Consider the following 26,341-nt stretch of genomic DNA (forward strand, 5'->3'; position numbering starts at 1 on the left):
TCTGGACTGTTAATTTATTTGTAAGTGGGAAAAATCTGCAAGGGATCAAATACTTATTTCCTCCACTGTACTTCCATAGTGTTCGACGGAGGACATCGACGCACAAAAAAACCATTAGTGTAATATGTCGAAGTAATGCAATAAAAATATATATTTTAGTATGTCGAAAATCTCTTAAAAACCACATATGTTGTATAGTATGTCGAAAAAATGCAAAAGTAAGTCGTATTATAGAATGTCGATTTAAAAAAAAAAAACGTCATAGTATTATGTAAAAAATAGGCAAAAAAAAAAACACAGGATAGTAGCCTACATCGAAAATAACAGAAAAAACGACAGTTCAATATGAACAAAAAAAACTGTGTCCACTCCTGTCCCTTAAGTACAGTACTTGAGTAAATCTACTTCACACCACTGCAAGTAAATGTCATTTTTACATTACACCCCTGCTTTTAACACATGTAACATCATGGAAGCCTGGGATTATCACGTGAAAAGAAAGACACATATCAGGTCTGTTTTCCAGAATATGGCAATGAAGTGTTTTAATATGTATTTTTTTGACAAAGAAAGAAACTTTACAAAGTAACAATTCAACACTAGACTCAAACTATTTGTATACTGTCTGTTATCAAAGACTGCAGAAATCTGACAATGGGGCGAACTTCAACATGTTAAGAAGTTCAGCGGTTTGGGGGGGGTGCTACATTATCATGTTAACAGGCTCCCAAAGTATTCGGGAGGGGGTTGGGGCAATTACTACAGTTTCAGTTGTTTTTCCAACCATATAATTAAGTTTGAGGGTTCAATAAAGACAAAGCAGCAGTTTGACAAAACATTTCTCAGCACAAAGTCAACTTGAAATGTTCCAGGGCTTTCAGCCTCACCTTATGGTCTTCTTAGTTACTCAGAGCAAGGCTAATACTGGAATTAGAAGGAAATACTGATATCTATACAATAACTCATCGACCAATATTCATTTTACACCAAGATTATGGATCCCTTACAATTAGGTGACCAAATATGTAAAGAGTTTGACATGTTACAGTTGAACACCTGTCAACACTTTCTAAATGATATAGATAAATTTAAATTTCCTTTAAAATGTGTATATGAATCTCCTGTTATTAAGAATTCCAAATGTTAGGAATACATTTTTATTTTTGAACATTTGGTGATATACAGTTGGGAAAGAAATACTGCAGAAGGATATTTGATGAATTCCAAAGATCCAATGTTTGGCCAATTCCTTTAAACATATGTTGATATTTCAATAACACATTTGCTTGTTCCTGGTTTGCAGCCTCAAACAAAACACCAACATCAGATGATCATATGATATGAGCGATCTCCATTTGCAGATGGAGGCAACTGAAATGTGGACACTTTTTGATAAATATTTTATAGAGTTTCCTTGAATAATTGCGACCTGGATATGTGCAAGTAGGATATTTTGCAGCGCTATCTGGTGGACAAGGAGTGCACCAGCAGCCCTGTGTCCTAATGACTTTAAGATTATGCCTTTCTAGATTCACATTGTTCTCCATCTATCAGCCAATACTGATGTGTGAGTCAAAGAAAAACACATTTTGATACAATGTCGTACTGCTGAAAGTAATGGAAAACCAGATTATTGAGCAGAGGAGTCAGCACCGTTGACATGTGACAACATCATGCTATTCAGTAAAGCGAAGCCACTGTGTACCAGCTGTCAGCATGCGCATGGAAACTAGATGGGAACTACATCATTTTTGTCCACATACGTATTTGTAGGCAAGGCCATGCAGATTGAAGGCTAGAAAAGGTTTCAGGTGCAGTGGGTGGATTGGCCTCAGCATGTTGTGCCTTGATGATAAAGGACACGCTCATGTTCATTCTGCTGGAGAACAGGAAGTCAGCTTTGTATGCATTTCCTATGAAGTGAGATGAACCCTGCAGCTCGGTGCATGTGGCCCAAAGCTTTAGTTGAACACGTCCCACTGGCAGTCACAGTGGATTATTACACATCACATCCTATGACTCAACAGATTTCACACTCTTGACTTGATATGATTCAAATAAAAAGGGACAAAACATGTGTAATCTCAGAATGTAAAGTGAAAAGGAAAAAACGAAAGGCACAAAGAAATACTGCAAAATGGAATACGGCTGTCTCGTGGTGAACAGAGCATCTGCACGGTATACATACTTTTAGATTTTAGACAGTCATGTGATAAAAAGGGCTGCGGACACTTTTCAGAGCCAGGATAAACAGACTCTTCAGTAAACTGATGTCACACACATTAATTCCATGTCAGAAATTGTCATCTGGACCAGTTTTGGATTGCAGATCCATGAGGAGAATGGAACGCAGCGTGATGTAAAGCTACATGCTCACATTTACTCTTTGTGATGTAACACACAGGTAGCCTGTGTACTTATCTACTGTCGCTTCTGGTGTTAAAGAAACCAAGAGCCATGAATATAATGTGTTCTCCATAATCTTCCTGCCATATTTATAGAATGGCTAGTGACCATTAAGAGGGACTATACCTTCCCTCATGCAAGAGTGTGGTACTAAGATACGAAAGGAAAAGCACTCCTTTAGCACCACTTTAGACCGACGCTGACTGAGCGCTCTTCTGTAGTCCTGTCCACCTGCAATCAATACTATGGCCACTAATTGTTTACTGAGGTTCAACTGCATCTGGTAACATGTAAAAGCTGCTGTGACCATCGCTGCTGCAAGGGCTTCTGGGAGATGGGTAGGATGCATGTGAAGTTGTGATTAACTTTCTGCCAATCAAAAATGTATGTTGTCTTTAACAAATCTATCTCGGGACAAAAACAATTAAGTTGCTTCTGGAGCTTCACATGATCTTCATCAGCAGCCATATTTAAAAAATGTCCCAACAGATACATAAAGCACACAGCTAATGTTCATAATGTGTTTTTAATACTAATGGTTTGCTTTGTAGACGTGGCGGGGTCGCTGCAGCTATCTTTGGTCACTAAAGCTCTAAATCAATCCCACAGTTAAATGCAGGACTGAAGGTGTTACAAACACCCGATGGGACAATAAGCGAGGCATCATAAAGAACATCAAACAGTCCCATGGGACAGGAAATGGCCAGAATTGTGTTTACACACCTCAGGACAAAATCCAAACAAACAACTACTCATAATCAAAACCTCAAGATGTGGAGAAGAATCTAACAGTGAACATCTGGTCAAAAATAATCTGCCGACTCCTTTTCTCTGCGTCTCCATAGTGCTCAAAGCTTTAAGAAGTTAAACTTTTCACAGCGTGTGCCATTCAAGAACAGCAGGAGGTTCAGCGGCGACGCTGACTCTGAGGTTCTCTCATTCTGGCCCCTCTGCCTGACACCAGCATCCCGCCCACCCAGGCTTCAGCATGGTACAGTACAGTGACAAGCTTTATCACATGGTCCAGCACTAAATCACTAAAGTACAAATCATAAAAAAAAAGTCTAAAAAATAAGAACAAATCCGAGACAAAAAATATACACTCTCACATGAAACCAGGAAGTACCGTAAAGCACGTTGTGTGTCAGGACACACTCGTGCTGTTTGATGGACCCGGCCTCCAGTCTTTATTCACACAGTGCACCTCAAAGGAAAAAAAGCTCAACAAAGGCAGAATTAAGAATATACACATCTCTAACTGATGAAATCATTTATGTTTGAAAAGAACAAAATATGGTAAACAAAATAAATTAAGGCATGCAAAAGGTATAAGGTCAAATCTTAACATTTGGATACTTTTTTTTTTTTAAGCCAAACATCCTATATTGTTAGAAGATCTTCCTGTTTGGAAGAAACCACTCACTCCTATTAAATCCTTAGAACAAAGGTAGCTGCCAAAATAAAATTCAAACCCACTGGAATATCACTGTTATATGCCCGAGCATTTAAAAGCCCATATTTACATATTTGCGTTCTGTGTTGGAGCTTCTAGAGGCCGATATTTACATACATGTTCATGCGGATTCAGCAGCAGTGCAGCAAAACAAACAGCGAAGAGTGAGACAGACAGGAGTGCTTCTTCGAGCATCCTGAATTAGAGAAAATAAATACCACGTATCAAAATAAAAAAATGTACATCACAAACATTAATGTCGACCTCGATCAGATCCCTCCTTTAAAAAAGGAAAACTGAGGCCGAAACAAAACGATATGTAGAAAAACTAAAGATAGTAGAAAGTGAGACGTAACTTGTCTGTTGGCTTGTAAGGTGACGGTGACCATGAGAAGTGAAGCAGTGCGGAGCAGAGGGAGCTGTGGGTCTGCCACAGTAAGGCTGTGCACTCAACACCGAGCTGAGATGCTGCTGCTCCCTCCAACGTACCAACTCATGTCCACTCCAGGAGAGAAGCCGGCACGGACACAGAGAAGACATGCAGCGACTCACCCATCACACACACACGGACACAGGCACACACACACTTACACACTGGCACAAACAATCAACAGTTCACTTTGAGAGACTTGCCACTGCCTCTTCGTTTTCTGCTCTTTTTTTGTCGATTTGGATTTTCATTTTTTTTCCCCTCACTAAGTTTTCTTGGCAGCATTACATGGTGCGCCTCTTCAACCCTCCCGGGTCCGAGCCCCCTCCTCTCCTCCGCTGCTGAGCAGGAGGCCAGGCTGGAGGGGAGCTGGGGTGTGGTGGGGGGGAGCTGGGGGTTGGTTGGGGCAGATCAGTAGTCTGAGATGGGGGCGAGCTCGGGATCCAGGTCCACTGTGATGTTCTTGTAGAGGCTGCTGAGGGAGAAGTGGGGGCTGTAGTGGAGGTTGTTGAGGCCGTCGAGGTGTTGCCGCTCTTTGGAATACCTAAGCAGTTTATACCTACAGACAGACAGACAGACAGATGTCAATATGCATCCTGTCATGCATCTCCTGCTGCTTCCATCTGCAGACTATAGGTGCAACACACAAGGTGTACATTAACAACTAAACCATGCCATGTAGCCTTCGGACTGACACTATGTACCCTTTGGTGTTTTCTACCATTAGCTACAGTTGGCCAAGTAGCTGCAGCTTTCATACAGAGGTAAACATTTGGAATATCTCAATTGTATATTTTATGAAACAGAATGGGAAAATATTCTGTTCTCTCTTTTTCTTAGATTTTCAGGAAATTAATAAATCAAATTCCATGTTTTTCCATGATGTGGCTTTTTCTTTCAATATGTATGTCTCCATTACTAAAAAGTTATTTTCTTAAAAAAAGCTGTTATTGCAATTTTTAGTCTAACTCAAAATGGACAGAACAGTGCACTGGTTGGGAACTAGTTTATTCTGTGGATGAATACACATTTCAGGGCTCGACATTATAAATGGCCCGCTGGCCCGGAAGCACTATTTAGACACCCCGGGCCAGCATAACGTACTTTCCACTTACCCGCTCGGGCCACTAAAAATATTGCTTTAAAAAAAAAAAAAATGGTCCTGTGGTATTGCTATTTTGACTAGCAATTGGGTTAAATTGTTTCGTTTATTAATGCTACAACATAGCGTTTCGTGAGGCGGTTGTGGTTGTTGGGTGAAAAGCAAACAGCTGTTTGCTGCAGAGTGAGCAGGCTCCCGTGAGCGTGAGCGCGCTCGCTCACTACAGACTTTCTCGCCACCTAACCATTCTCCAAAATGTTTTTAATACCAGCGGTACCGGCCAAGCGCCGGGCAAAAAACAATCTTCAAATAAAAGAATATCACCGGAAGAGTTAAAGGAGAGTGACAGGGAGCATGAGAAGAAGAGGGAGAGAAAGTTTCAGCCAGCTTGATCGATGGAGTTGGCTTTGATATGATGCCAATATAAACAAGATCTTTTGTCGGCTCTGTACATCAATGCCAACCTATTCTGAAAAGTGAAGAGTAGAAAATATAAAGGTATTGGCTATAGGGAAGTGTCCCAGCAGTTTAGGATAATGAAGGTTCTAATCAAATCAATTACATAGCCATTACATTTCTAACTCCTAATGAGGAAGGCAGAAAGTGCATTATACAAATAATAATATACTCATAATAATAATAATAATAATAATAATAGCAGACATTTTTTTCCTAATATAATTATTTTAATAAACCAAATATGAACAATTGAGGAAAATGAGGAAGAACTGATGATTCAAATGTTGTAGTACAAGTAGTAATGTAGTTTGTGCATAAATTACTATTGCAACAAATGTGTTCATTTTCTTCATTATTAGTGGTCTTTTGGATGAATGCTCTTGGGCCAGTGGTTACAATGGTGGGGCCAGTGATAATACAATTACACTGGCCCTCCCTTAATGTCTACCCCTGCATTTGGTGCACTATTTGTGGCTGCAGGACTGACCTTCAATCCCACAAACAAAGTAGTGTGTGCGTGTGTGTGTTCATGTTGATTAAGGAACATGTCAGACCGAGCAACAGGGACGCTTACTAATGAGTGATTACCCGGTATGCCAGGGCAGGTTTGCCTTCACTAACTGTACGGAGGCTCAGTCATTGGTACATATTTATCTATAAAGCCATGTTGGGTAAACTACCAACTTATATCTGCTCTTTGATCTCACAGAGAGTGGCAAGTAGCTATTGCCTGAGATCCCAGGATGTGTTTTTATTAGGGCTGTCAAACGATTACAATTTTGAATCAGATTAATCACAGCTTTAAAATGAATTAATCATGATTAATCACCATTCGAACTATGTCCAAAATATGCCATTTATTTATGTATATTGTTGTGGGAATGAAAAGATAAATGAAAGAAGGCGGATATATCCATTTAACATACAGTATCTATGTTTATTAAAACATTTTTCTGCGTGTCAAAATGAAAGACAACCCACACACCTATCAATCATCAAACCGTGGGGTCTTCATTCATTACGTGTTGATTTCTATCAACGGGGGAGTACTTCAGGAAAGTCGACAGAGGGGGGGGGGGGGGCTAGTGGAGTACTTCGTGACCACAGTGTGAACGTTGTGATCAGCTGTTTTAGCGCAGTTCTCCAGTGAAGGAGGGGAGTCTCCCTCCGCAGCCGGTTGGCGTAGTTTTGGCACAATTCCGTTGTACAGACCGACGTTAACAGCAGCCCTGTCTGCACACGGAGACCGACTCTGTCGTCCGGTGATCTAACCGCCTTCTGGAAAAGCTTCACAAGTACGTCGGTACGCAAATGCGCTTTGTGACACAAGTGACGGTACGCATTTCAGATTACGCACATAACCTGCGTACCAGTTATGTGTTACTCGTACTACAGCAAAAAGTATTCTCCGTCGGGACTTCCTGCAACAACACCACGCCGTTATCAAAGATGTTCTATTGAGAAGACGATCACTACGTGACAAAAGTTTTCAAAACCGTGGCTACTGAAATCAATCTTACTAACTGCTGTCTGTGCAATTTACTCTGCGCGAGTTGGCAGACTTTATTTTGCTTACTTTAACATCATTTTTCATGGTGGGGCTAAGCCATTTCTGGTGTAGCCTACCCCAGCCATACCCTGGCGCTGCCACTGGTGGCACGTATGGGGCGGGCCATTCTGCACATGCGTTAAATGCGTTAAATATTTTAACGCAATTAATTCAAAAAAGTAATTACCGCCGTTAACGCGATAATTTTGACAGCACTAGTTTTTATTACATGTGCCAAGTGCTAGGACTGTTTTAGGTACAAAAGCTTTTATGTGCGCTGCTCCTCTAGCTTGGAACACTATGCAATTAGTTTTTAAACTGAGCATTTTGTTATTTGATACCTGTCATTGTGAATAGGTTGTAATTTGTACCCCTGTAATTATGGTGTATGATGTCCTTTTTGTTTTTATGTGTAACCAATGTGCTGCAGGTCTTCCTTGAAAAAGAGATCGTTGATCTCAATGGGATTTTACCTGGTTAAATAAAGGCTACAAACAAATATCAAGCTTTTAAATGATTTCATGCCAATAAGAAAAAGGAAAAAAAGGAATATCACAAGCCTAATTTTAGGTAGGCTTACAGTGCTGAACTATACAAAGCTAATTTGCTTTAAACTAAGTTACCATTAATTCATTTAAAGTCAATTTGAGACCGAGACATAAATCTGTCTTACCTCCCGAGAAACTGCACCTCTCCTCTGTGGTGGTGATGAATGGACTTGTACTTGCCGATCTCTCCCTCTGGTCGAGTCACATTCAGTCCAGCATAGTGAACCCTGAGGAGAAACAACGCTGAATTACTGTACAGCTTGAGTCGGCAATAGGCGGCTCGCGGGCCATTGGTGGCCCGCCAGCAATAATATTTGGGCCGGAAAATTATTTTGAGAATACAAATAAAAAAAAAAAAGATATATATATTTTTACAATATCGGACCGACAGTCGCACATATTGGCTATAATGTCCGAATAGAGAATCTACCTACACCGGAAGAATGCTTATTGTACTTTTATCCATGTTGAGAATGAATGACACACAGCACAGGCACAATCTGGTAGCGGGGTGCACTGACGCTGATAGTGGATCAATAAATAGGTGGACAGCGCGTGGTGCTGAAATAGCCAACATGCGGTTTGTGGTTTGAAAAAAATAACACCAGCTCATTAAATCATTCAAACGTAATGTTTACTTATATGTGAATAGTAACAAAGTTTAGTCAAAACATTGACAACAACATCGGCCGCCTGATCGTGGAGGGCGAGGGGTGGTGGTGCATATGCTGCCACCCCAGTTGGCAGCTTTGTTTTGAAAGAAAGGTTGTGGCTCATCGGACATTTATGAGAGAAAATCCCTAATGTCCGAGAGCAAGTGAAAGCAGCACAAGACGCGAGCCTTGTAACCCCTCCCCCGGCCCTGGAAATGTGATTGTCATTTGAACGGGACGGCGCAAAACGAGAAGCATTGGGTCTACAATAGAGATGTTAAGATTCACCGATTCGCATCGGTGCACCGGCATAAACGTTCAAGATGCGAGTGCACCGGTTGAAAGAGTGCACATCGGCTACAGTTTGGGTTGAACTGGGTTGAACTCGCGATGCATCGATTGCGTAGCGTCTTTGCATCGGTAAAAAAACGATTCATTCATATAAAATCCCCTCATCTTGTCAACGCTCAGCAGAGACGATCTTTGATATTTGCTTCGCCACTACGGAGGCCGAGAGTCTCAGTTATCAACACACACGGAAGTTGAGGAGAAAGAGAAACACAGCGCACCGAGAAATACCTACAAATCAAACGTTTGCCAAGACTTCGGATTGTTCAAGAAAGACGGTGTAATAGTCCTTTATGCTACATAGTTGACCGCAGGTCATGGAGAGTAATAAGGTATCCGTAGACCTTTGTATGAGGTATCTTTATTACTTAACAGGTCTACAGCCATGATACATAGATCCGTCCTAGATGCGGGCTTGCATACACACAGTATCACTCCGCAGCCGCACCCCATCAGTAACGTCCTGATGGTATATGTGCGCGGCACTATATACTACAGACGGTCAACTTGAAAAATCGCTCGCAAATTGTAAACGATGCCGAGCCGCTTTAAAGTACACAAGTAGTACGAGGAACTTAGCGACGCACATAAAGAGGCGACATGGGGTCTGCGGCTGAAAAGAGAAACCTGAAAGTTAGACATATGAGTTAAATCACTCAGTGAGGTGTTCTGTCAGAGAGAGTGGTGTTTAGTTTACAGCAGCCTGTGACGGCCAATAATAGTTTAAATGTCTTCCTTACTGTAAGCAGTTATGAAATACCTGTTTGTGAAAGGTTATTTGTATTCTTTATTGTTCTGCTCACTGATGAGTTAGCCTATGAATGAGTGTTAAGCACATCAGGCTGGCAGCTGGATGGGCATTGCACTATGGTAGCTGTTATTTGCACATTGTTAATCATGAGCAATACATCCTTACATTGTTTAACTGTGAGGTGTTATACAATTGTACTCTGGAGAGCTTTTAAAGGTAAAAAAATAAACGGCATGATGGGATGTGCAGTACCAAATAGGTAAAGCACTTTTTTGTTAATGTATGATTTGCTGCATATAAGGAATAAAACAAAAATCCTCTGTCGTACCATATTGAAGTATCATTATTTTTGCATCGTGTTGAATCGCATCGTATCGCACCGAATCGCATAATGTTGAATCAAATCGTATCGAACTGTATCGCAGCAGGGGTGAATCGTATCGTATCGCATCGCCTGGTCTTTCAAATGTATCGTTAATGTATCGTATCGTGGCAACGTATCGAGATGCGCATCGCATCGGCCTCAGTGATGGAGATGCACATCCCATAGTCTACAATGACAGAGAAGAGACTGTCAAGTTTGGCTGTACTCAGCATTGATTCAAAAACGCACTAAAGGATCTTCATAAGCTTGTGAGCAGTGGCGGACTGGCCATCTGTAGAATCTGGAGAATCATAGAACGGCACCGCCGTGAGGCTCCCCGCCATCTAGTGGCTCAGAAAAAAATTGGCCCAAAGCCAAACTTATTTGCCGACCCCTGCTGTACAGCAATAAATCAACATTTAGTTATTTGCTATATTTCAATATAGTGATATAGAACAAATGTGAAAACAATGTAGGCTATTGGTCTGTTGAAACTGACCATGGAGCTCATAATGTTCTTTCTTTTCAGACGTACAAAGAAAATGGCAGTAATATCATTGTTTAGAGCCTCCGGCCGCATACGGTCCGCGAGACCATTTGGTACGGCCCTCGAGGTAATTTATAAACACACGCAAAAAAGAAAAAAATTAAAGAAATCTAGAGCGCAAAAGAATTAAACAAGCGAGTGCCTGTTTTTCCTGGCCAAGGTCAGGGTCCTTGAACACAGCACGAGCCTAACGTGTCATCACGTGGTATATGTCTCGTCTGACAGGGGTGGAGTTCTGACGGAGAGCAACAGAACGCCACTGTCAGTACCAGATATGTTCGGGTGTATTTCCGTCGCATCCGTCATCCGTCATATCCGTCTACTCACCTCCCTCTGCTCCCAGCGCTCTGCTGCCACACACCGGCCGTCTGCGGAACTGCAGCCGGAGGAACTCGGTACAGCTTGTTATGTGTGTGTACTTGTGCACATAAATAATGTTTCTAATTATTTACAATTAAAAAATATATATATTCTGCGTTACTTTAGCCAACACTTTTATAATATATAAGCCTGATCATGTCGTTGAAAGCAAGTACAGATGTTCTCCCTTTTCCACAGTTCTGTGTGAACTTCATCTAGGCAGATGCTTTGCTTCTGCACCAGTTTAGCAGAAGTCTGTTTTGTAAGACTGGTTTTGTTGCAGTCTGTTCATGCTATGTGTTTCTTGCGTAAGACTATATACACACGGAACACATGTATTACAGGGCTGTACCCAGTGTGCTTCATAAAACATTTTTGAAGCTTATTTTTTTAAATTAAGCCGTTTCCATGTTATAACAGCATCTCGTTAAATCAATATCGGAAACAATAATTGTTTTTTTGTGGTTGTTTAAATGTAATTTATGGTGCTGTTAGAATGCTTATAGACTGACCCGTTAATACAGATGCCCGCCCCCCCCCCCCCCCCCCCTCCCTTTGTGTGCGGTGAGCTGGAGAGAAGGCAGTCTATTTATTGTGGTGAAAATGTTGTTTAAAAAATATACATACATATATGGATTGAATCAGAATATTGTGTTGGATCAAAACATATTGTACATTTTGAGAATTCTTACATCTATTACAATACATTTTGAGCTTTGGACAATGTTTGGATCAAACGAGCCAGAAACAACCTTAAGCAGCCACCACTGGAATATTATTGCAGTAATATTATAATACTAGTAGCCTTATATTAGTGTAGCCTAATATTGATCGACAAATATTTAGAAATACATCTGGTTCTGCCTGCCTGCCTCATCGCACTCTGCCCTGCTGCATTACCATGTATAGTATTTACATTCATAATGATCCTTTTTTGTTGCAGAGCTTTAGAGGCTTTAAGAGATGAACTGTCAATGATATAAAATATTACATACTACCTATGGCACGAACATTTCGCGGTCATTATGGGGAAGCGGAGGGATCTAGATCGTTCACACATAACAAGCTGTACCGAGTTCCTCCGGCCGAGCAGAGGGAGGTGAGTTGACGGATATGTCGGATGACAGATGCGACGGAAATACACCCGAACATATCTGGTAGCCCGAACATATCTGGTACTGACACCGGCACTTCAGAAATTGCAGTACCCATAAGGAGCCGTACACATGCCGCAGTTTTTGCGCGAATGTGGGCCCTTCTCACTTCTCTTATTTTTCATTTCCTCGCTCCTCGATCTCGGTCTCACCGGAAGTTGATTTTTCTGCGCCATCTTGAGTAGCGTCCCAATGACCTTATTTTTGCCGGAGGAGCGAGGAGTGATAATGGAGGAGCTATAACCGAGGAACCACCAGACCATCCTTCGATGAAATCCTCAAACACTCGCCCCGCCCCCTTACTGTGTATCGCTCACTGATTGGACGATGCAGTGCATGCACTGATCTGATGCTTCTTGACATGAGAGCAGTTTCCCAGCGGAGTGAAGAAAACACATGAACCTCACGGGACTCACTCCTCAGTTTATACCGTGTTTTGTTTCAATTAATGTATCATTGTTACAAATATGTGATATATCTGAACAACAAAGTGGTCAAAAATCATTTAATTCATTTTTTGGAAACATTTTCATGATCGCTTTTTTCGTTTTACATTTTCATTTATTGTCATTTCCATTCAGTCAGTCATTAAGTGCTATTCAAATGTTAATGTGCTACATATACAAACAAACAAACAAAGTGTGCAATCCAATGAATGTTAATCTAACTGGGTTTTGATAGATAACATATCTCTTTTTCTTCTCTCAATTATTTTATTTCTATCGTGCACTCTAATCAATATTAATCCAACTAATGTTCGTTTATACATTTTAAGAATGGCGTTTATCTTTTTTGAGAATGAGTTCTTATTTTATGTTATTTATTGGAGTCTACAACAGATGATACAAATGTTTGTGTCAGTAAATGTGTGGCGGGGGTGTTTGTGAAAATAACGGGGACAGAGCTGCTGTCAGACGATCAGCTGTGCAGCGTCATCCCTGCTTCTCGTGGTTTCCTTGCGTCCCTCCATGCTTCCCTGGTGGGAGGGACTAGTCGCAGGGAAACAACGCAAGTGAGGGACGCAAGGAATCCATTTAACCGAAGTGAGAAGGGCCCTGTGTCTTTAGTTGAAAGCCCAGTGGCGATCTGTTCATCTGTCATACTAATCATACAGTCAATAACTTTGTTGTTATTAGCATCTGGTTAGCTAGCTATGCTAACGAATAAAAGAAGCTTTTAACAACCAGTGAGGTAAATGCACATCTTTATGATCATTATAGTTATAAAAAAATAAGAGAATAAAGTAAACACGTATAAAATACTATATGACAGTAAAAAAAAGTTGTTATTAATAAACAAGAATACAGTTTGAAAGGGGAGTGATTTGTAAAATATTCATAAAGAAAAAATTAAATCTGTTTACAGTTCTGTTTCATATGTGTTGAGAGATGTATCCATAGATCTCTTCATTTTGAAAAGCTATTGACAAATCAGTATCAAACACTATGTTAGACTATCAACCTCTGAAGACTGAAGCTGACATTTTGAAGTCTCCCGACACCCTTCTCCTCATCCTGACTCTGATGATGAAATATTTGCATAAATACCTTTTGTTTTGTTTTATTATTTTGTTCCGATAGTTCCTGGGATTTTGCGTTTGCACCAAAAAGAGAACTTAGTTCATGAGAACTTTTCCCCCCTTTTCAGTCCCTGCTAGAGAGCAGGTACTTTCCTGGGGAGAAAAAAGTTCCAATTTCTGATTGGCTGGGCGAATTGCAAACCACGCCCCGTAAAACTCTGAAAAGTTTTGTGAAGCCGCCATTGTATTTGCTGGCATTAGCATTATTAGCATTAGCCCAGCGCACCAATGGAGAGAGACTAACTTATGGCAACTCAAAAAAAAACATGGGAGCGGTGGAATGATGAGGAGGTGTCGGCGTTCTGGCGATTTACTCGGAAGGCTTCAGTAGAAGCCAGTCCCCAACTCCGGGGACTTCCGGCCGGGAACTTCGGGTGGCAGTATACGCCATGAAGTTGTTTGCGGCCTGCCAGTAAACCCAAAGCAGAAGAAGAAGTAGTGATGTCAGTGGCTTCATTTGCGTAATCTTCCCTCAGGGACTTATTCCGGTGTGAACGCGATCTGCTCTTTAGTTCCATGGGGGAACTAAGTGCTGGGAACTAAGTAGGGCAAAGTACTTGGTGTGAAAGCGGCTATTGAATCCTTTTGAAATTGTAATGCTGATGAAGGTAGAAACTTGTATGATAAAATGTATATAACTTCTATATTTGTGATCAATATGATCAGAAGTGTGGAGTGTAATGGAAAATGATATCATGTTGAGGGAGCAAGTAATTTCCAACACAATGATTGACAGGTAGCAGTAAAATATCCTAACCTAAATGAGTCGTTAATAATGTTAGAGCTATTCTAAGGTTAATGGTCTTGTCCTTTTATGGAGTGTAGACACGATAGGAGCTTTCACACTTGAGTACTTTTCCCCGTACTTTTCCCTTTTAGTTCCGATGCTTCCTGGGATTTTGCGTTCACACCAAAAAGAGAACTTAGTTCATGAGAACTTTTCCCCCCTTTTCAGTCCCTGCTAGAGAGCAGGTACTTTCCTAGGGAGAAAAAAGTACTAAGTGCTGGGAACTAAGTACGGCAAAGTACTTGGTGTGAAAGCGGCTAATTATTTGCAAGCATGTGTGTTTGAAAGAATCGTATATATGGTATGTTTATCTTTTTTGTTCCGTCTTAGCACCTCCTCTTCTATTCTTGGTGTGAAAATGTGAATATAAGACCCTCTGCAGACCTCCTGACTTTTGTACTCCGCTGCAGACTGCTTGACAATCTGTAATGATTTACCTTCTTGCAAGAATAAACTCCCTAAAAGACTGTTTACTTCAAGACTCTTCATCTCGGTATAATGGAAAGGTTTACCCACCATTTTATTATTATTTGTTAGTTTGTCTAACAACATTTCCACCACACCATATCCTAACGTTAGCTTTTTACCTCTGCCGATTGCATTATGCTTCCAAAATCATAAAAGTGGTGTTTAATATGTAGAGATTATCCAGCTAAACAAATGTATGTATGCCACGGATCTTTTTCTGCAATATTCTAAAATCCCTTTTTTCTTTCTTTCGCGATGCTCACTTCCGGGTCAACCTACAAAAACACATCATTATTGCACCATTCTATGGGGCAATGGTATATGAGAACAGTGGTAATGACCACAACCATAGCACATCCAACAATATCAGACCAGGACATAAAACTACTCAGTATCAGACATTACTGAAGTGGTAAAAACATCAAATTCAAACTGGAAGGTTTGGGGAGCAGATGAATATCATAGCAGCAGCTCCAACCCCTCTCAGCTGTCAGAAGTCCCAGTTGAACTCTCAGCAGGATTACTGGGAAGAGAGACGCTTGATAAACACAGGTCCAGGTCTTTTACCACAAAGACATTCATGCTGCCTATATGGGTGAATACATTACAACTGGTATCTAAAAAGGTATCATCTACTCCTCTGGAGATATCTACACTAGGTTAACTATGGTACTGTGCAGATACCTTCAGTAGTAACCATGGACACCACAGGGAGCCTGTGTCAGGGTCTGCTGTTGTACTTTCAAAAGAAAAGAAGAACACCAGAAGTGTATCATAAAGTGAACCACATTTCTGCTATGGTCCTGCACCAAAGATGCTGCACACACACTGCTGCAAACATCTTTCTAATCTTTCTCCTAATATTATTTAGAAAAGAGAGGATTGATGAAGCTGCATCACAAGACTTCCAATTGTCTCAACCATGGCAAAACAGCTTACAGCTCTTTTCTTGGCTTAAGGTTGATTAATGCTTAAAATGGCAACCATAATTACGGAGTAAATACGTTACCTTTAAAGTATGTTCTAGGAAACATGGTGCCACTTTCTAAGGCAGAGGAACATATTCAGCTCATTTTTCAGGTTCATATTTGTATTTTGGGGGGAGGATCCTTTGCAGATCATTTCGTTTGATAAATGTAGATGGAAGATGCTAAAACAATTAGCCTCTTGGTCCGCAAGGTATTTGTCATCCTACGACGATGGTTGCCTGTGTGTGTGTAATGTGAGCGATATCGAGTTTCGATTATCTATCAAACCTCTGGAAGGAAAGACTTAACATCTAAGCTTTCCTGAGGACCGAGGGGAGTGTTTTAGTGCCACGCATCATGTCATAATAGATTTGTGGTTCTAACAAAAACGGTATGCTTGGCCGGACTTTGGTTAGCGCATCTAAAATCCACACTAACGGACTTAAAGGTAGGTCTCTGCATGCTGTATGTTTTCTGTCTCAATACACCCCTTATTACAGATCACCCGTTGTGTTTCTCTTTATGTGAAAGCACAGAAGAGAAAAGCAGTCCGATGACCAAACAAGAACACAAGCACTGCTGAGTAACTAAATGAAGGGGTCTGATTACTTTGAAAAAACCTTGTTTGTAGACTAACCTGTTCCACAAGTCGTCATCCTCTCCTCCCCAGCCCCAGAATGCATTGGGAAAGCCATTAATCTTCCGAAACTGCTCCACAGTGAGTTCCCACTGACACCACCAAAGACTCGCTATATGGGAAAGACTGGAAACAAAAACCAACAAAGTGTTAAAATCAAACATGATCTGGATAGTTTCATAGCCTGTCCAACACTTTGAAATCTATTGGTCATTGCCACCGAAGGAAATCAATACTTAACTTAAGCAGGACAAACAGTTTATGTTCCTTTAAAAGATATCTGATGACACACTCACATGTACATGTATTTGTCCAGCTTGGCAGCAAAGTGGCGTGGCATCTGACCGCAGCCGTAGTAGTTTCGGTCATTCTCAGGGATGTGGTCGACGTCATGGAAGATCAAGCAGTCCCAGTCCAAGTCCTTCATGGCCTCCAGGAATCCCACGTTAAATAGCATGGCTCTGTTGAAGGGCTGGCTGCCACTCTACACGCCATGAGTTGTGTACACGTTAATAAAGCTGTCTTGTAATGCACAACGTGTTCATACAGCAGCATGCAGTGCGGGCCACACACCTGTTCGATGACGTAGAAGGCAAACTGCAGCCGCTGTCTCTGCAGCATGGGGATAAGATGTTGGAAGAGGATGGGGAGATGCTCGTGACGGTTTCTAAACGGAATCAGGATGGCCACCTAAAAGGAAAATATTAGAGCAAGAAATAAGAGCCAACCTTCGACTAAATTCATCTGCTTTCTTGTTGTTTTTCCCCTAGAGGAAACTATTTGCATCACTGGTTTAAAAAAAGTTTGAAGAACATATATTATTTATACACTTCTAAAAGGCCTACCTTCCAGCGAGGTCTGCAGTCTTTTGGTTTCCAGTGGCCTCCAAACTCAATGTCAAAATACTTGGAGGACCTCAGTTCTATCTCCTCCATGGGGATCTCTGTCATGTTTACTTCAATAAGGCCCTCTGTGGAGAGAGTTTTGTGTGTGTGTGGGGGGGGGGGGGGGGGTACATAAATCAGCTTCACATTAAAACAAATAACAACTTTCTACAGAGTAAAACATAGGGCTTTGTTTTTCTCTCATTCCTGTGCTAATTAGCTCATTGGTCTGACCGCTATTAGCTCATTCTCATTTATTTTATATTTGTGTTGTATTTTTACAACAGAACAATTAAGCAGCAAAGCTTGAAGTGCAGTAGATTTAAATTATGGCTTTCCTGAAACGACATGTTAGAGCCCGTCTTTCAATTTGTAAAAAAGGTCAAATATTGTCACCGAATCGTGACCTCAGTAGTCATGGAAGTATAAAAGACTACATTTCCCACGGCGCAAGCCTCTTAAGAGACACAGAGATAGGCAATCTGTGCGAAAGATACAGTGAGGAACAGTTTTATACCGTTTTAGTAATATTATCCTACACAAGTAAGGAAGAAAGACGATCTAAGTTGTTTTATGGGAGTTTTGCCTCTTTTGTTTTGATTTGTTTGACTATTTTAAAAGGCCAATTTTCTTTGTTGAACATGTGAAAAGTTTGGCATTTTTCCTTTTGACTACATGCAGGTTGCAAAATATCAATCGGAAGTCAAACAAGTAAAAACAAATGAATGAAAGATAACGCCATTAAAACTGTCTGTTTAAAGCGTCTACTTGCTTAATGGAAACAAAGGGAGGAAGCTGCGACAACCCTTTCCTGTTTCCTGTCAGGTAAAAGGTCTGTACTCACTCATAGAAGGTAATCGCTCCGGACATGGCAGGTGTCTGGGCGTAGGTGAAGTTCTCGGGGAGGTACGTGGTCGGCTGCACCAGGTATTCACTGGAGTTTGCTGCCATCAGGATAGTCTGCAGAAAAATCAACCAACATCTAGTATAACAGCAGGACTACTCCAAACCACATCATTGACATCAAATGATGATGACAGGGCTTTCAATATGGACCCCCATTTCTCATGATTGTGTCAAATGAAAACATTTTAGGAAATTGGTACCGCCCTGGAGCAGAAGACGCGCTTAACAGCCTGCAAGGTAATCCTATATAAAGGCCCTGCCCTGTCAATGACTTTTCACCTTAAGTGCCCGTTCTTTCCACTGACAATCTCAGATTGATATTTTAAACCTACACACATTATGGAAAGGAACCTACAGACAATTCAAGAGTTGTTTTCTTCATCCTTAACTTGATCCCCAGCCGTTTGCATGTGACTTGTTCGTTTGTGAAAACAGAAGGTGGAAACACGAGTGACAATCATAGAGAGGAATGGCTGTTTTCACGGTTTGGAGTACAGATAGCGTTGAGAAATAAAAATATTAAAAAATATAAAAATATTAACTGAATGGCTGAATATTAATGCGATTTTCACAATTTGAATATGACCATAAGTTGAGAAGGAGAATTCTCTTTGAGCAAGACGTAGTCAGACACAACAAAAAAAAGAAAGAAAATCAATAAAAACCTTTTTAATTCTTTTGTAGGCCCCTTTCCATAATTACAACACCACAGCCTTCCAATCTGCACTCTAACCCTTGGTATGTCATTTTTAGAGATCTGCACCTTAGATTTTCTTTGTAAAATGTATTTATATATTCATTACTTCTATATAGGCTATCACAACTGTGTAATAGGGATCGTGTTGAAAAAACTCTTTACTTGGTACGCGTGCTCCAAAGAACAAACAGCGCCTAAGTAGCCTAACTGAGGTATGTGAAACCTGGGACATACATATTCAATGGGGTTTCTTCTTTATTGAGGCCATGCCATTTTTATTTTTTTAATGCTGAAATTGTTAACGTGAAATAGTAGGGAAGCACCCAGTTGCAAATGTATCAGCCAATACTTGATGTTTAGAATAACAATATGACCAATGCATTTTTGTTTAATTTTTGTTGTCTGGTTGCCCACAAGCAACTTTCGAGCAGGCGCTGAACTTGTACACATTAACAAAGCCATAATGATCAAAAAGATTTAAACTTAAAAAAGCCAAAAATATCCCTAGTGAGGCACAAGGTTGAACTAATTTGAGTATCTAGGAAGTGAGCTCTATAAATACAACATTAACATGGTCACTGTAAATGTGCCAACTTATAAGTCATACCATTGGACGATGGTTGTTGTGATGACATATTTGACATATTAACAGCAGCTTTTCCATAGGCTTTTAATCTCATGTACAATGCATATATGTAGGCAGTGTGGCCATTCTCTTTGGTACATTTCACTTAATGGATACATACTCCTCCATCTGGTCAGCACCTACTTTAAATGTTAATTCTGCATGCAGACTCATTAAATGTAGCGATGATAGACTGCTAAACAATCAGCCGTATGGTGAAAATGTATTGCTTTACTTACCTGTCCCGTTGAGTGTGCTGTTCTTGTTAGTGTACAATCGAATCATCTGGCCAATGGTCCTCACATTGTCCCTCAACATGATGCCCTGGGCCTGCACCATGAAGAAATATGTGTTGGGCTGAAGGACAGACAAAAACAAAAAGTGGGAATTACTTTTGGCTTATATTTGTCTACGTTTGCTTTGTGTGGCAATATTGCAACAACTTTTATATGACAAAACTTGTTTTACAACACAACTTGTGAACCATATGAAGGTTAAAACACTTATCTATCACAACACAGCAGCAACCCACACGTTATAGAATCCGCTCTATATCTTTTTTTGTTTGTCTTGCCTACTTATTTACTGAAATGAATGCCTACACTGACTCAAGGCAGTATAAACACGTTCACTACTAAAGGTTCTGAAATGTGTCCATTTGGTTTACATCAATGTTGCAACCACAATGATCTTTCTACAATATTTTACTGGCGATTATTTCATTATACCATTTTGTCAAAAGGTTTGCACTTAGTGAAAAGAAAAGATGGTAAGAAGGCAGACATTATTTAAATTATATTCATTTTAAGTTTGGTAAAGTATGATAATGATAATATTCCAATAATTCCATTGAGAAAATAACATGACAGTTGCTACAGTGCTGTCATCAGGGCTGCATATTGCGGTTATTCAGATGGATGGTAATTTTTGAAACTTTATTCATGTTATATGAAAAACATTTAAAATGATCATGTAGTATTTCTTTAAGAGGATATTTTTACAGACTGGGATTTCTCTGCAGCACCTAAATACTTACTTCAGATATTTGAGCATATTTTGCCTTAACAAAATATTGCACTTAAAGCAATTTGGATTACTACACTTGTCCATATTGTAATTTCTGTAAAATATCAATAGAGCAGCCGTAGCTGTCATAACATTTTAAGATTACCATAAATCTGCCGGTTGATTTATAATATTAAATACACTGTTCTTATAGAGGCACAGCATTTAAAATAACAGCTACCATGGTAAACTTATTTTCTCTTCGGGTTAACACATTAACAACATCATTCTATGATACCGTCGTCTAGGGCTGCTCAATTAATCGTATTTTAATCGCAATTACGATTTTGGCTTGCAACGATTATGAAAACCACATAATCGAAATAAAACGATTATTTTTTTATTTTCAATAAATGGATGTTTTCAAAGTAAATGGATAATTGTTTTTAATAATCGTGATATCAATTATTGACCCAAATAATCGAGATTATGATTTTTGCCATAATGGAGCAGCCCTACCGTCGTCACATTAGATCACCCTAGTGTCAGTCTTCCTATTGGCCAGAACACTAAATTCAGTTTGTGTGTAAGCGGTAAACAGCAGTGTTCGGGGATGATAAGTCTTATCACATAATCCAGGCCCCATTGGTTGATGAGCAGGTGACGGGGTTAAAATAACAAACCGTTCAAAGATGGACAGTTAGCTGCTGGATACAGAAACAAAGTTTGCCACAATACCAAAAAAAGTATCATCCTCTGTTTAGGGTTTACAAATGCTTTTAAAGCTAAACACTCCCTCTATATCTGGTGCCAGGCGTAACTCAAATCAATATGTTCTGCGCTTCCGTGCTTGAAAATTGGTCACAGGGAAGGCAGAACAAGCAAAGCATGAAATGACTGTCCTGCATGACTGGGCTGCACAATATTGAAAAAATAACTACTTGCAATTATATTGACTGATATTGCCTTTGCGATATGATTTGTTAGATCTAACTGTATGATCATTATGTAATTTATTTTAGAGGATTAAACTATTTTTGTATTAAATCTGTATAATACCATTTGTAGGCTAGGATTTCTCTGCAGCACCACAATACTTTAGATATTTTTACAATTTTGAATCTTGCACTAGTCATTTTTGCAATTTTGATAACATGTCGGTAAACTAAGCAGCCCTAGTCCTGAGTTCTCTAATGTAATCTCAGCTGGATGTTGAGTAGAGGGTGGAATCCAAACAGCATTACCGGATGACCCAGGAAGAGCCCAAGCACATTAACTTTATCAGAAACATACAGTAGGCGACATCACATTCTGTAAAAAAGCAAACATTCACACCACTGCTGCCTTCACACATAGCTCAAGCCAGATACTATAGGATCATATTCTCCTCTTAACTTGGTGAATTGCAAACATTACTTACACCCGTAACTATCTACAGCAATGAACTGCAGATGTATGAGAAAAAAAATACACCACAAGTACTGTGCCTCTTCGTCATTGATTTACAACATGCGTTATGCTCAGTCTCAACATTACACAGAGGAGCAGTAAATGATTTATATTTGTGAAGAGATGCGTTTGTCTCACGGTTACTTCACTCAAGTTTTTCTGTTGTACAGTAATACATCTAAGGCTAAATATAGTGATAGAAATTATTCTCAATACACCAGTAAACATTGTGCTTTTCGTATTTGGAACGAGATGCAGCCTGTGGCCTCTAAAGCAATAACTAAAGTGTCAAATCTTAAAACCCAATGGATCCTACTATTAGCGTAGATGTGTAAGAGTTAAAACACATCAGGGATTGTGTATTTGTGGGAACAGTACTTCAGTAGCATGTTGAATATATTTCCAATATGGTGTTGGCAATGAACAATATAGCTTTATTAAAGCGAAGAGAAGATGTTTTTGTTGCTTCCACCTTGGTCAATAAACACCAATACAAAACTGGGGAAATCCCTCTCACACATGATAGTTGCCTTGCTTGATTCATGGAAATCACAATAACCAGTTCCCACAGAACACAAAAAAACCACCCGGTCTTGTCTTGTTATCTCTTCACATCGACAATCATGACATATGTCTTCAGTTAAATTTCCAATAACTGCCTCTCTTTCCAAGCATGACTAACAGTGACTGCCAGTAAAAGTCTGCACTATAATTATATAATTCCTGTCAACAAAATACACTTCCCGCGGCCATGTAATCACCAGAAGGCCAAAACAACCACATCGCTATCCACACCAAATGTTACAACTGAAACAAGCATCATCTAGCATCTGAATCCATGTAAAGATCCATAAAACATAGTTATCCTTACTTTTTTTTCTTCTTTTTAAAAAAATATATAAATGCAGTGGGATAGGTCAGGAGACCACCTGATTGGATAAACATCAAGAGTGCATTGTATTACTATATTGTCAATACATTGCTAATGGAGTGATCTTTACAACTAGTGCAACGTAAAAAGAGCAGATTGAGCAGAGATTAGTGTACAATAAGTGTAATTAACCATTAAATCAATACTCTGTGATAAACGCAGTCATTGGATAGTCAACACAACTACAGACATGTGGAGATGGGAAACTACTGACACATGGCACACACAATGTCATTCAGCGGACAGGCGGTGTGGATGCTGGGTTCACAACCTGAGAGTAACACCGACGTTGGCAGTGTTGCCAAAGGTTTAATTAATTCAAAATGGCAACACTGCAACGCTAGCTAAAGCTCATATCCTCCATATATCAAACACAAGGGGACACTATATAGAGAATATTTTCTACCGCTTGCCGTTGAAGAGGCAGGCAATTTGCTCTTTGACATCGCAAAATAGCGAGGGCCAGCCTGGGCATCATGGCCTGGGGTTGGGGTGTTTAAGCAGCTGGATAGTTAGCCGTTAGCTAGGCATCCATCCAGTGGTGTTAACATGGGCTGAGACAGCAGCTGGAGCGTGTTAGGCTGCGGAGGATAACGGTAATCCAGACATAATCACATTAACTGATGCCCTGTAAAGCGTTTAGTGTAAACCTCTGTGTACTGACCTATTCCCGGCGCCACATAAATAAAGTAGAGACAAGTGGTGGACATGGAAAAGAAGAATATGAAGGCCAGAAATGATCGGTTGGACATTCGCAGCAGCCGCCTCCAGTTCACCATTTTGGCTTAGGGCCCGCTTCCCATTCGCCGATATGAATCCCATAAAAAATGTTTTGGAGTTAAAAAGTCTTCGAATTGATAGACAACAATGTCAATAGTGTGGTCGTGGAAAATTCTGCACCGTCGAAGCCAAGAGCTGCAGCGGGGAGAAGGGCAAACGTTAGCGATGCTAGCCGGCCTGCTTTCCCCTGCCAAGAAATTTCCAGATGGAAAAAGCAGGCCTGTATCGTTAATATCAGGCCACTGAGAGCCGCATGGAGCACCGCCGGTCGGGCATGTTGAAACCGTTAACTACGGGCTGAGACAGTAAACTACTTAAGGGTACTTTGTGGTAGCCTTCCATGGTTGCGGTGTCGGCAGCGAACCCTTATCGCTAGCGCTGCAGGTTGGTCATTGAAGGGGGCAGGACCGCTGAGCCTTCACCCACAGTCTACTCTCGGCCGAAGCTGTGTGGTCCAACACAGTCGGCGCACTACTTCATCAAACCGCGCGCACGGGAGTTCCTGTCATGCCACCGGGTGCCTCCACACTGTTTCTGCACGACCGTGGAATTCATTTAAAAACCGTAAATGCAGAATATTGTATGAAAAAGGCAATCAAAGAGATATCAGGTCGGACTCCTTTTCATTTTCTGCTGGCACTGCAGAGACCGTTTCCGGTGGGTGTAACAACACGTCCCCCTCCTCCTTTGTCGCCATGGAAACGTGTGTGCGGTGCGGTGCGGTGCGGCTGTGTCTTCCTGTAGTGCACATTGTTTTTCTTCACGTTATTTGCGCCCATATTCAATCATAGCCTACATATTAAAAAATATTTAGCTTTTACAATTCTTGCAGTATGTATGTCCTATGTCCATGTCCTATTTATCCAGTTGTATGCACACTATTTACCAAGCACATGCTTGTTTGCTAAAACTTTGTAATTAAAAAAGTGTTTTAGTGGGCAGCTTCCGCTGGAAAAGGGGCAGATACGTTTTCACAGGGATAAAAGCAGTGGCGGAGCCAGGACATTTCAGTGGGGTGGCCAGGATGGAACCAGTGATCATTTGGGGTGGCATTGAAATCACTATTATATGAACATAAAAATACATCTCACTATAAAATAAGGGGTTATTTAAGGCACCAACAACACACCTCTACATTATTTGGGATTAAGTGGTGGAATAGATAAAATAATATTCAGTATATCTAACTATTTTTTTCGTATTCCCGCAGGCAAAGTATCAACGAAGCTTACATTATACAAATGTAATGCAATATACAGACTGTTTAGCTTATGGTGATCAGCAGCCCTATGAGCTCATTCTCTCAGTGTATCAGGATCAGGAATACAGAGACACACACACATAATTTAAATAAGAGTTATTAAATTAAATGATAGGTTAAAAATGAACATCTTAAAGTAAATAACAATAAACAATAGCCCTTAACCTTGTAAGGCCCCCGGTTGTAATTTTACAACATTACTTGTGTTGTGTCCCGTCAATTATGTTAGTTTGTTATGTATTTGTCACGTTCATGTTTGCTTTGTTTGTTTCACTTCCTGTTTTATTTTGTACTCCTTGTCTCATTCCAGGTGCCTTTACTTCCTTGGTTCTTGTTTCCCGCCATCGTCAGCGTCTGCCCCGTCCCTGATTGTTTCCACCTGTTCCCACTTGCCTCTTGTATATTGTCCTGTCTCCCCTTGTCTGTTGTCAGTTCGTCTTGTTCGTCATGCCAAGAAGTCAGATCCAAGCAGCCATAGAGAGACCAAGTACCTTTTGTGATATCCTCCATGAGAGCGTTTTGTTTTGTGACCGTTTTGTCACTCCCTCTGTAAAGAGTGTTTCTTTGTTTTTTGATCCATTAAAGTTTATTTTTCTTCAAACCTTTTTCTCCGGGTTGTGCAATTGAGTCCTCATATCAGTGAGTCACGGTTCCTAACAGAACGAACTGACCAAAATATGGACTCAGCCAACCCCAAGACACTGAGACCGCCCTGTCCGTACAGGGTAACGTCATCCATCAACACCAGAGCAGCTAAAGAATATTAGCCAAGGAGCTTTCAGATCGCCAGGAGGGTTTCCAGACCTCCGTCACTTCACAGGTGAACCATCTGGCAACACAGCTCCACAGGCTCTCTCATCTGGAGCAGCTCCCACAGCTCCGATTCCTGCTACTCCACCTGATGCCAATCCTGCTGTGAATCATGCCTTCCTGTTCCACTGCGGTTGGCAGCACCGGAGAAATACTCAGGAGAATCGAGCAACTGCAGAGCCTTCTTAGTCCAGTGTGATTTACATTACCAACTTAATCCAGCAGCTTTTGTATCTGATGAGGCTAAGATAGCGTTTATGATCTCCCACTTAATGGCAGAGCTGCCGCATGGGCCACTGCGGAGTGGTCTAGAAATTCCAATATCTGTAGATCCTTCATAGCGTTCAAAACACTATGAGCCGCATATTTGATATTACCTCACCTACCGGTGACGCCACTCGGGCTCTTATGCAGCTCAAACAGCACTCAA

At 40.6% G+C, this 26,341-nt stretch overlaps 1 pseudogene; it reads right to left on the bottom strand.

Annotated features, from left to right (window-relative positions):
• Positions 1–514: 514 nt before the first annotated feature.
• On the bottom strand, positions 515–24,517 carry LOC117558875 (annotated as a pseudogene).
• Between the last annotated feature and the right edge of the window lie 1,824 nt (positions 24,518–26,341).

Source organism: Gymnodraco acuticeps, unplaced genomic scaffold (assembly GCF_902827175.1).
Source record: "Gymnodraco acuticeps unplaced genomic scaffold, fGymAcu1.1, whole genome shotgun sequence".
Taxonomy (NCBI): Eukaryota; Metazoa; Chordata; class Actinopteri; order Perciformes; family Bathydraconidae; genus Gymnodraco; species Gymnodraco acuticeps.